Consider the following 11,225-nt stretch of genomic DNA (forward strand, 5'->3'; position numbering starts at 1 on the left):
TTCCGGAAGTTCTATAGGAATTTCCTTATGTCATGAATACAGCTGTCAGATAGAACGTCTGCTACAATGAAGATCGACAATGTAACGCATAAGCACATTTAAATGATATCTTCACAGAAGAATTGAATACCATGTAAAAATATATATAAATATCATTACTATTAAAAAAAGATCTACAAAAAAAATGAGGATTTATATAGATATTTTTTATTTTTGGCAGTGGCTATTTTGCCGGCACCGGCAAAATAGCAAATATGCTGGCCTATATTGCCGGCACTGATTAAAATATCTCTTAATTAAGTCGAATTTTAATTCAAGCCGGCAAAATAGCATATTTCTATAAAAATGGCTATTTTACCGGCACCAGCAATATATTAATAGTGAACTTGTTATTTTGCCTATGGAAGTGTAATATTTACTTGGAAAGATCTATGAAAATGTGCAGTAAGACATAAAGCTTTATTTAGAGTCGGTATATGCAATACAAGTACAAACATAAGCTCTGAAGAGCTTTTAAAACCGACAGAGCAACAATAAAACAAAACATACATATCAAGTCATGCACACATAAATTAAACATATAATTAAAGCAAGAGTTCATATCAGTACATGCAGTATGGAAACATGCAGCACAAAAGTTCTTTAAGCATCTTACAAGTTCAACACACACTGAAACATGCACTTGTGAGATAAAAACTCAAAAGCAAAAATAAAATGGTTGGCAATTTAAAAGCACATATATATTAGGTAAACAACTAAAATTAGCACAAAGCAGCAGAAGTACTATAGTAAAGATAACATAAAAGAATCAAATAATTACTGATATACCAGTATTTAAATAAGAAAACAGCCAACAATATTTGAGATACATGTAATTCCTTAAAAACTTTAAACATCTATCAGTTACACCTCAGTAAAGGAACAGGCATATAAATCTTTAGTCAGACCATCACTAGAATATGCCTGTTCAGTCTGGGACCCTTAATACTTTACTGAGGATATAAACAAAATAGAAAAAGTACAAAAAAGGGCTACTAGATTTGTCACTAACCAACACAGAAACACCTCAAGCGTTAGTGACATGATAGATCACTTAAAATGGAGAGACCTCGCACACAGAAGAACAGATGCACGCCTGGTCATGTTTTATAAAATCACATATCATCTCATTGCGATCACAACAACAGACAGACTAATTCAACCGCTCAGACAGTCCCGGAACATGCACACACTCTCATATCAAATTCCATCCTGCAGAACACAAATAAGGCAACAATCATTTTTTCCACAAACAATTAAAAACAGGAACAGCCTTCCTCTGAGTATTGTGATGAGCAACTCTATAGAGTTGTTCAAAGCAGCAGTCTCAACCGACACCTACAGTCATGCAGTAAATTCATCATTTGTATATAGTTTTATCTTAATATTAAAAAAATAATAAGTTAAAAATATGCACTGCCATTATGTAAAAATGTCATTATCAATTTTTTTGTTATTAATTTCAAATTTGTAAATTTTTCACTGTATATATGTCTTCACAAAGCAATGCGCAGTACAAGTGACAAAAACTTCAACGTGTTGAAGGCGGTCATTACAAAGTAGAAGTAGAAGAAAATAGGAATTTATAATTAACAAGATAAAAATTAATATTGAGCATCCATTTGTAGCAACGAAATCATATCTATAATCTAGACATGTAGCTGAAATAATTTCTAATATCAGTCAAATTAAATTCTACATGTGTGCATAAGAATTAATTCTAAGATTTTTTAACAGTATGTTATAAAAAAAATACACGTTAAAAATCTCATTGCAAATTTATTTTGATAAGACATTATACAATATAACATAAAGTCAATCACATACATGTAGCTTAAAATATCAAAAATGTTTAAATTAATATCTTGCTTTTGAAATAATAGTCAGTTCTTTGAGTTGCATGTATGTGTTAACAAAAAATATAACTATTTTTATATAAATATGCTATTTTGCCAGCTTGTATTGAGATAATCAGTGCCGGCAAAATAGCCACTGCCTTTATTTTTACCAATTTAAGTACCATACAAACAGACAACAGTCTACAGTTCGGGGAATGTTAGATTATAATTTAAAGGTTTCCGAAGTCAGAATTTAATCAAAGAAATTTGTTTTTGCTGCTTAAAACAAGAAAGATCAGGATTAAATAGAGAATATATTTTTAAATGTTCAAAATAACATACTAATATTAAAACAAAATTAAGGGAGTCAGAAAGTCAAACATGTCTAGTCTTTAACTTGAAATGATAAAATCTATAGATTGCCAGATGTCATAAATGCATATTCTTCAGTGTCTTTTGTTTATAAACTTTTGCAAACTCTACTCCTGACTGCTCCCAAATTTTTCTTTTTTGTATTTTTTTTCCAATTATTTCTTAACACTGAGCTAAGAAACAACAACAAATAAACAACAATTTCAACATGTATCTAAATGTTGAGATACATGCAAATCTCACTTTTTTTACAATGTAGGTACCATTGTCTGTTTATTGTGGTCTGATGAAACTATATTTCATATAATTATTTCAACCAAATTCGAGGCCATATTAATTTTAAGTATAAAAAAGAAGATGTGGTATGATTGCCAATGAGACAACTCTCCACAAGAGACCAAATGACACAGAAATTAACTAACAAAGAAACAAAACAAAACTAAAGAAACTAACAACAAAGTGCCAAGATATAAAGGCGAACAAAAAATAAACAGTCACAACAAACATTTTCAAATTCAATTTATAAAATATAACACAGCCTCCTTTGTAGAAAGCAGTATAATATCACATATATTATACATGTAAGTTGTTTCATCTCTAACGAACTAACAAGGTGACCATTGGAAATTTTATCTCATCTAAAACAAATAAATAATTATGTAAAATACTGTCTTTTTTAAGATTTCATCATTTTCCGGACTAGCTAGTTTCTTCAAGTTCATAACTTTTTCTTCTTTAGGTAAACAAAATTTTGACCTCTGTTTCCCAGTATTTTGATTTAAAGAATTGATGAAACTTTCTCTAAACCAAAATAAATGGAACATTCAAGTAAATATAGACTTTCAAATTCTTAAGTACATAGTAGTTCATTTCTGGATTTATGTTTATACCAACCCTTTCCCCCAATTGCAGATTTCATTCAAGGCCCTTTTATTTGTTAGTAGCTCTATCATCTATCTTCAAAACCAATACCATTATGAAACCATTTATCAAAAGTTTTCAATAAAATGATAGATTTCAATCATACACATACATGTACTAGTAATCTTCTCTTGGTTAGACAATGCAGAAAGTTTTCTTTTAACTAGACTGTTTTAAACTAAAAAATAAAAAAAATAAACTTTTTTTCTGATATCAAATTTAATTCCCTGTACACTGGACACAATATGAAATATACAGCATAAGGGATATAACTCTATTCATATTTACCTATTTCTAATACTGTGTTGACTTATTATAGATATGTAAGCATGTCCTTTGTTTACATATTTATTTTTATTTATATATTTATAGGAATTTATTGGTGTATAAACTCTACCAATTCACTCACAAACAAATAAAAGTCCTAAACACTTTTATGATATGTTTGTGAGTGACTTGGTCCAGTTTATTATAGGATTAAACACATTTTTTCTAGAGGTTATTGATGTGTAAACCGGAGCGATTAACTCACAAACTGAATAAAAGTCCGAAATTCTTAAAATAGGTGATAAGGAATTTATTTTTCCACACTCATAACCTCTATCACACGTAAATTTATATATTTGTGTCATTGAATTGGCCTGGTGCATGAATATATTTGTTGATTAACGCAAAAATATGTACTCAATGAAATTTGCTCTCTAATTTAAATTAACTACAAAAACTCTTTTTTAGCATTCAAATAAATGTTTTGTGTTTATTGTTTAATTTAATGATTACAGCATGCATTACACCTGTTTCTTAGCCTTGTAAAAATACAGCTGATATTTAATTACACTAAACCATTAATGAATATGTTAATACGCTGCAGCCTTGCTAAATATATCGCTGTTAAAACAATGAAAAATATTTGCAATTAAATATAAGGAACTATTTTTCTTTTTAAATGCTCAATCGTCATAAAATCAATATTTTTTTTACAGATGGAAAGCTGACATCAAGCAGCAATTAGAACGACAAGACAAAACATGATGGACCACTATTAAGTAAATGAGTACAACATATATTAATGTAAGTAAAAATAGTAATGGTCCCAAAATTGAGTCATGGAAGAAGATTTCTGGATAATATAGTCCTCAAGTATAAAAATATGTAGATGTGGTATGATTGCCAATGAGACAAATATCTGCCAAAGACATGAGAAAACCATCTTAATATGACTGGTATTAGCTCATTTTACTGGAAAAAAATACACACTTCATGTACAAAATATACTAGAAGCGCTAAGCTTTGCTGGTTCCAATGTAGAATTATTCATAGAATTTTACGAACTGATTCACCACTTTACAAGATGAAAATAAATAGTAGCAACATATGTATTTTTGCAAAGAAGAACAATACTATATTTACTGAAAACAAAGTTACAAAATTATTGCCAAATTTGAATGCTTTATAAAATTATTTAAAGGAACACAAGAACTCAGAGAAATACATTTCATTTAACTCTCTGTAGAGGAATATGATAAATCTCAAAAATTTAGTGGTGTCTTCTTAATCTATCATGTCCACCTTAGACTGGTTTGCTTTTCTTCCTTGTCTGCACCCTCAACTCTAATTAAAAATATGATACCAAAAACTTTATTGTTGCTGCCCTACATGCCAATGGCATACCGGGCAGTAAGTAAGTAATATAAATAAAGCAAAAATTTATATGTGCACCTGTTCATTGAATAAAAATAGGTTAATTGCAGGAGAATTTATCCTGATTTTTTTATATTACATATTATTATATTCAAATTCAATTATTAGGACAATATCAAACAAATATATTTATATATTTAATCTAAAACTGTGAAAAATATAAGGACTATAAAGGAACTAAAAAAAAAATTTATTAGGTCAATGGTATAAGGGAGATAATTCCAATTGATGAAAAAAAAAATTGGACTAAAATTTATTCGGACAAAATCAGCCAATCAAATTGCGAGAAATTACTCTAAATCAGGATAACATATTTTATCCTGCAATCAACCAACTTTTATTAAATATTTTTATTTATAGATGTGAAGAGACTTTTAGCACCAACCTGAACAACAAAACAAACATGAATTATATATGTAGATTTTGAAATTTAACAAAGACCAAGGTAAGTTCAAATTGTGCCGCAGTTTGAACATCAATAAAAAATAAAGGGACAGAATAATGAAATATATTAAACCAGCTTCTTTTTATTGATATTAAAAAAAAATCATGGTTATTTGAAAATCATATTCCTGAATTTTAAGGAGTAGATTATGGTACATTATCATCAAGTATGCTATCAACAACACTATAAAAATAGGAGATGTGGTATGATTGCCAATGAGACAACTATCCACCAAAGTTCAAGTTGATTTAAGCAATAACATGCAACCATACAGCCTTCAACTATGAGAAAAACCCATACCTTAAGGTCGGCTATAAAAGATCACAACATAAAAATATAATACATTTCAAATAAAAAAACTAACCGAATTAATTCTTTGAGAAAATTGCTTTTTTGTCCAATGGAATAATAAAGATAGTGCATGTATATGGTCATTGTTTGAAAATAAAAGCTATATTGGCAACGGTTACAAAACTTTATTTGTCCAGTAAATAAATAAAGCAAACATTTATATGTGCACCTGTTAATTGAATAAAAATTGGTTGAATGCAGGATAAAATATTGTATTAAATATTTTTATTTATAGATGTGAAGAGACTTTAAGCACCAACCTGAACAACAAGACAAAAATGAATTATATATGTAGATTTTGAAATTTAACAAAGACCAAGGTAAGTTCAAATTGTGCCGCAGTTTGAACATCAATAAAAAAATAAAGGGACAGAATAATGAAATATATTAAACCAGCTTCTTTTTATTGATATTAAAAAAAAAATCATGGTGATTTGAAAATCATGAATTTTAAGGAGTAGATTATGGACTACATTATCATCAAGTATGCTATCAACACTGCTATAAAAATAGGAGATGTGGTATGATTGCCAATGAGACAACTATCCACCAAAGTTCAAATGAAGTCGATGTAAGTAATTACATGCAACCGTACAGCCTTCAACTATGAGAAAAACCCATACCTTATGGTGGGCTATAAAAGAATATTGCTTCTTTGTCTAATGGAATAAATAAAGACAGTGCATGTATGTGGTCATTGTTTGAAAATAAAAGCTATATTGGCAACGGTTACAAAACTTGAAAAAAGGGAACCTCTAGTATGTGCAGGATAAAAACACAATATACCTTTTAATTGTTAAAATTTATTTGTATGAGCTTGAGGACCATATTTTAAATTAAGTAATACAGATGAAATAAGCAACATTTACACACTATCTCAAAGATTTAGTGGTGTCTTCTTAAGCTATCATGTCCATCTTAAACTGGTTTACTTTTCTTCCTTGTCTGCACCCTCAACTCTAATTAAAAATATGATACCAAAAACTTTATTTGTCCAGTAAATAAAAAAACAAACATTTATATGTGCACCTGTTAATTGAATAAAAATTGGTTGATTGCAGGATAAAATATTGTATTAAATATTTTTATTTATAGATGTGAAGAGACTTTTAGCACCAACCTGAACAACAAAACAAACATGAATTATATATGTAGATTTTGAAATTTAACAAAGACCAAGGTCAGTTCAATTTGTGCCGCAGTTTGAACATCAATAAAAAATAAAGGGACAGAATAATGAAATATATTAAACCAGCTTCTTTTTATTGATATTAAAAAAAAATCATGTTTATTTGAAAATCATGAATTTTAAGGAGTAGATTATGGTATATTATTGTCAAGTATGCTATCAACACTGCTATAAAAATAGGAGATGTGGTATGATTGCCAATGAGACAACTATCCACCAAAGTTCAAATGAAGTTGATGTAAGCAGTTACATGCAACCGTACAGCCTTCAACTATGAGAAAAACCCATACCTTATGGTGGGCTATAAAAGAACATTACTTCTTTGTCTAATGGAATAAATAAAGACATTGCATGTATGTGGTCATTGTTTGAAAATAAAAGCTATATTGGCAACGGTTACAAAACTTGAAAAAAGGGAACCTCTAATAGGTGCAGGATAAAAACACAATATACTTTAATTGTTAAAATTTATTTGTATGAGCTTGAGGACCATATTTTAAATTAAGTAATACAGATGAAATAAGCAACATTTGCACTCTATCTCAAAGATTTAGTGGTGTCTTCTTAAGCTATCATGTCCATCTTAGACTGGTTTACTTTTCTTCCTTGTCTGCACCCTCAACTCTAATTAAAAATATGATACCAAAAACTTTATTTGTCCAGTAAATAAAAAAAACAAACATTTATATGTGCACCTGTTAATTGAATAAAAATTGGTTGATTGCAGGATAAAATATTGTATTAAATATTTTTATTTATAGATGTGAAGAGACTTTTAGCACCAACCTGAACAACAAAACAAACATGAATTATATATGTAGATTTTGAAATTTAACAAAGACCAAGGTCAGTTCAATTTGTGCCGCAGTTTGAACATCAATAAAAAATAAAGGGACAGAATAATGAAATATATTAAACCAGCTTCTTTTTATTGATATTAAAAAAAATCGTCTAAGGCAGATGAACTGGCAATTCTGTCAGATTTACGAGATATAAGACCTTTTCATTGTCAACCTGGTAGGAAACATTCATCTTTTGGAGAAATTTCATCATCTGTTGTTCAAAACCTTGATGTCGACCATTATCACAATTGGATCAATACCAGAAAAGTTAAATTTGCTTTGGAAAATGGGAACTAAACATTGACATAATATAATGACTATCAAGTCTGTACTTTGTGTCTTTTTTGTTGTGAGGGATGTATAAATTCCTTTGCCAGGTCCAGTTTGTTTTTTGTTACTTGTTTTTTTTTGTATTGATCTGATGAGTGAAGATATTTCATCTGATTTTTGTAGATTGTTGTTATGTTGTATTTGATAAATACACCATTTTATGCCTGTCCCATGTCCTGAGCCTGATGTCGTTGGTTGATGTCTCTCATATTTGTTTTTTTTAATTGTTTTGATATAAATATATAAGGCAGTCAGTTTTCTCAATTTATTTTTTTCCACTTTTAAGTGGGACCTTTTATAGCGGACTATAAGGTATGGGTTTATCTCATTGTTGAAGGCTATATATATGGTTGCATTGCCTATAATTGCTTACATCTACTTCTTTTGAACTTTGGTGGAGAGTTGTCTCATTGGCAATCTTACCAATTCTCCATATTTTTATGATAGGTATTCTTAATTAAAAACTGCTATAGCTTTTGTCCAATCCATCATTATTTTTTCAAATATATTCCACCTTTGGTTTGTGGTGATATTTGATATATAACAGTCCACAGTAGAGGTTTTTTTCAAAAGCTGGTTTCTGGTACATGTAAAATCAATGGAATTAACATACAATATGCAACTTCTTATAATCTATAAATATTTTCAACTTTTTAATTAGTTACATGAAATATTTTTACATACTATAAAAGAAAATGCATGATCAGTTACTCTGTTTCCTTTATTTTTCAAATTTACAATTAGCATATGCAATGTACAGAATATTGGTTCTTTTCATTGCTGTTTCATAGACCAGGAACTGGTTATTCCATTTTTGGCAATATACTCTTATTTGGAATTAAAATATTTACTTTCCTGCATAATTGGAGTTATCTCCCATTGTTTTAACAACTATTTGTGAACAAAGTAAGAGGTACATTTTATTTCTTACAGTCAAACAATTTAATAAAAATGTTGCAAATAAGGTGTTCTTTAATATTTAAGCAGTAAGTCCAAAGTTTGTTCACTTCTGAAAATCATAATAAGATAGGTCCATTTTCTTGTTGTTGCTTTTTTTCATAAATATTTTTTTAAAACTGAAATGGCCCAGTCAATGCATTTTAACTGCTCAAAAAGCACAGAATTTTGTTCACTGACTTAATTGATAAATATGTAGTGTAAAATTGGGTTAATTTAATTCAATATTTGTACAATGAGTAAAATGTTACTCAAATAATGCTGCTTTAGGTGTACATAAGGACATAACCCCTGAATGTCCCCTTCACATTTAATGTCTTTGTAGTACAAAACAATTTTGTCACACAAATTTTGGGTCAATCCTGACACAAGCTGTTGGTTTAACATGTTTATTTGATCATTTTCTGCCTTAAAATAAGATTCCAGCATTTCCTTTAATTGTTTACAATCAGGTTCATCAGCACATTGACAATTATCTATAACTTCACACTTTTCAGCTTCACTTACAAGACAATAATCACATTCACAATCTTTTTCACATACATCACAGCAGTTATGCTTTAGCATTGAATCTAAATCTGCTTCTGTTTCAAAATACTGGCTCAGAAATTTTCTTCTGCATGTTTTAAGGAGGCAGAATTCTCTCACTTCTGGTTGTACAATGGTGTTGGTGGCAATATCACTCATATTATAATGCATAAATGCACTGCTTTGTCGACCATCTCTACCAGCTCTTCCAATTTCTTGTAGATAACCTAAATGAGTAAACAATTATTGTATTTGTAAAATCATTCCCTTTCAGTTTTCAAATGTTTTGTTCTGACATGAAAAAAAACAAAAAAACGTATTACATATTACAAATCTTTGAACTGCAATTTTGTTTTGAGGAGCTAGTGGTGCAATTAGTCATTGTGAAATTGTTTTCCTCATGATCATTTTTTTTCATCTTGTGTGAAAGTCTCATGTTTTTTTTAATGTTGGTGTATCACCATTAGAAGAGGTGACCAACATATAGCATTGACCTTTGACCTCATGGTGAAATTATTGATTTTTGTATTGTACATACTTGTAACCCCTATAACTTTTCATCTTTTACAAAGTGTTATGATATTTGGAATGTAGGTATATCACAACAGGATGATGTGTAGGGTACCATCATAACTTATATGTGAGCTTGATTTTTGACCTCAAGGTCAAATTATTGCTTCTTTTTTGTTTTTGTCAAAGATGTGTTATCTGGAACCAAACTTTTTGTACTTTGCACAAGTCTTATGATATGAGTGTTATTTATAACAATGGGCTTACCCTAATCTTTTACTTAAATGTTAAGGTAAAATAATTTAATTTTTATCAGTGATATGTTGTTCAAAGTCAAAATGTCTTGTGCTGGACTTATTAAATTTGATGGTGTACAATGCAGATTTTCAAAAAAATGAAGGGGAGACATATATAATCGTTGTAACTCAAATTTATTGAAAGAAGCCTTTATATGTAACAAAAATATGCATGAAAATGACACTATGACTGAATTATTGGTACTACTCTGTTAAATTTATTGTAGAAAAGCTTGAATTAATAGAAACATATTTATTATTCAATTAATAGATTAAAACAACTTATTATGAAAAAGTTAAAAGACATTGTTTTTGAAAGCATGCTACACTGATGATGATAATGTTACTGGAAAGCTGGATACATATTTTTCTCATAAAAGTAATTTCAAAATGGAAAAATATCTTGATATTCAAAGTTTTGAATTAGGACAAATATTAATAAATATGTAAATTTTGCATATGCATATGTGCCCATCAATTACGAGTGGAAAAATAGCACTCTACAAACAAACCTATAGATAGGTCACAGAGGACTTGTAATTTTTGTTCTCATAATGATATAGAAGATGAGTTTCATTTTTGAAATAACTGTCCATTATATGATAACTTTTGAGAATTATTGTTTACACAAGCTCATGAGCACTATCAAAATTTTAATAACTTAGACTTCAAATCAAAATGTTTATGGTTAATGACCACGGAAGATAAATATATACTTGAAAAGTTATATTTTTTTATGTAATTTTCTTATCCAGCATTTTAAATTGAGTTCCAAAAATTATACAAATGGCTAAATCTCTTTTAGTTTATCTATATATATTTTAAAATAAAAAAAATTAAAATAAAATACACATTACTCTGTTTATGCGTATGCATATTTCATGTATATATATTTTTATATATATA

The 11,225-nt window shown here is 28.8% G+C and overlaps 1 long non-coding RNA gene across 1 annotated transcript; it reads left to right on the plus strand.

Annotated features, from left to right (window-relative positions):
* Nucleotides 1–35: 35 nt before the first annotated feature.
* On the plus strand, nt 36–7,771 carry LOC127703098 (uncharacterized). Its single transcript, XR_007982663.1, has 6 exons — nt 36–133; nt 4,154–4,241; nt 5,232–5,316; nt 5,903–5,987; nt 6,763–6,847; nt 7,618–7,771. It is a non-coding gene; the product is annotated as an uncharacterized LOC127703098 (long non-coding RNA).
* The last annotated feature ends 3,454 nt before the right edge of the window (nt 7,772–11,225 follow it).

The sequence above is a fragment of the Mytilus californianus genome, unplaced genomic scaffold (assembly GCF_021869535.1).
Source record: "Mytilus californianus isolate M0D057914Y unplaced genomic scaffold, xbMytCali1.0.p SCAF_5, whole genome shotgun sequence".
Taxonomy (NCBI): domain Eukaryota; kingdom Metazoa; phylum Mollusca; class Bivalvia; order Mytilida; family Mytilidae; genus Mytilus; species Mytilus californianus.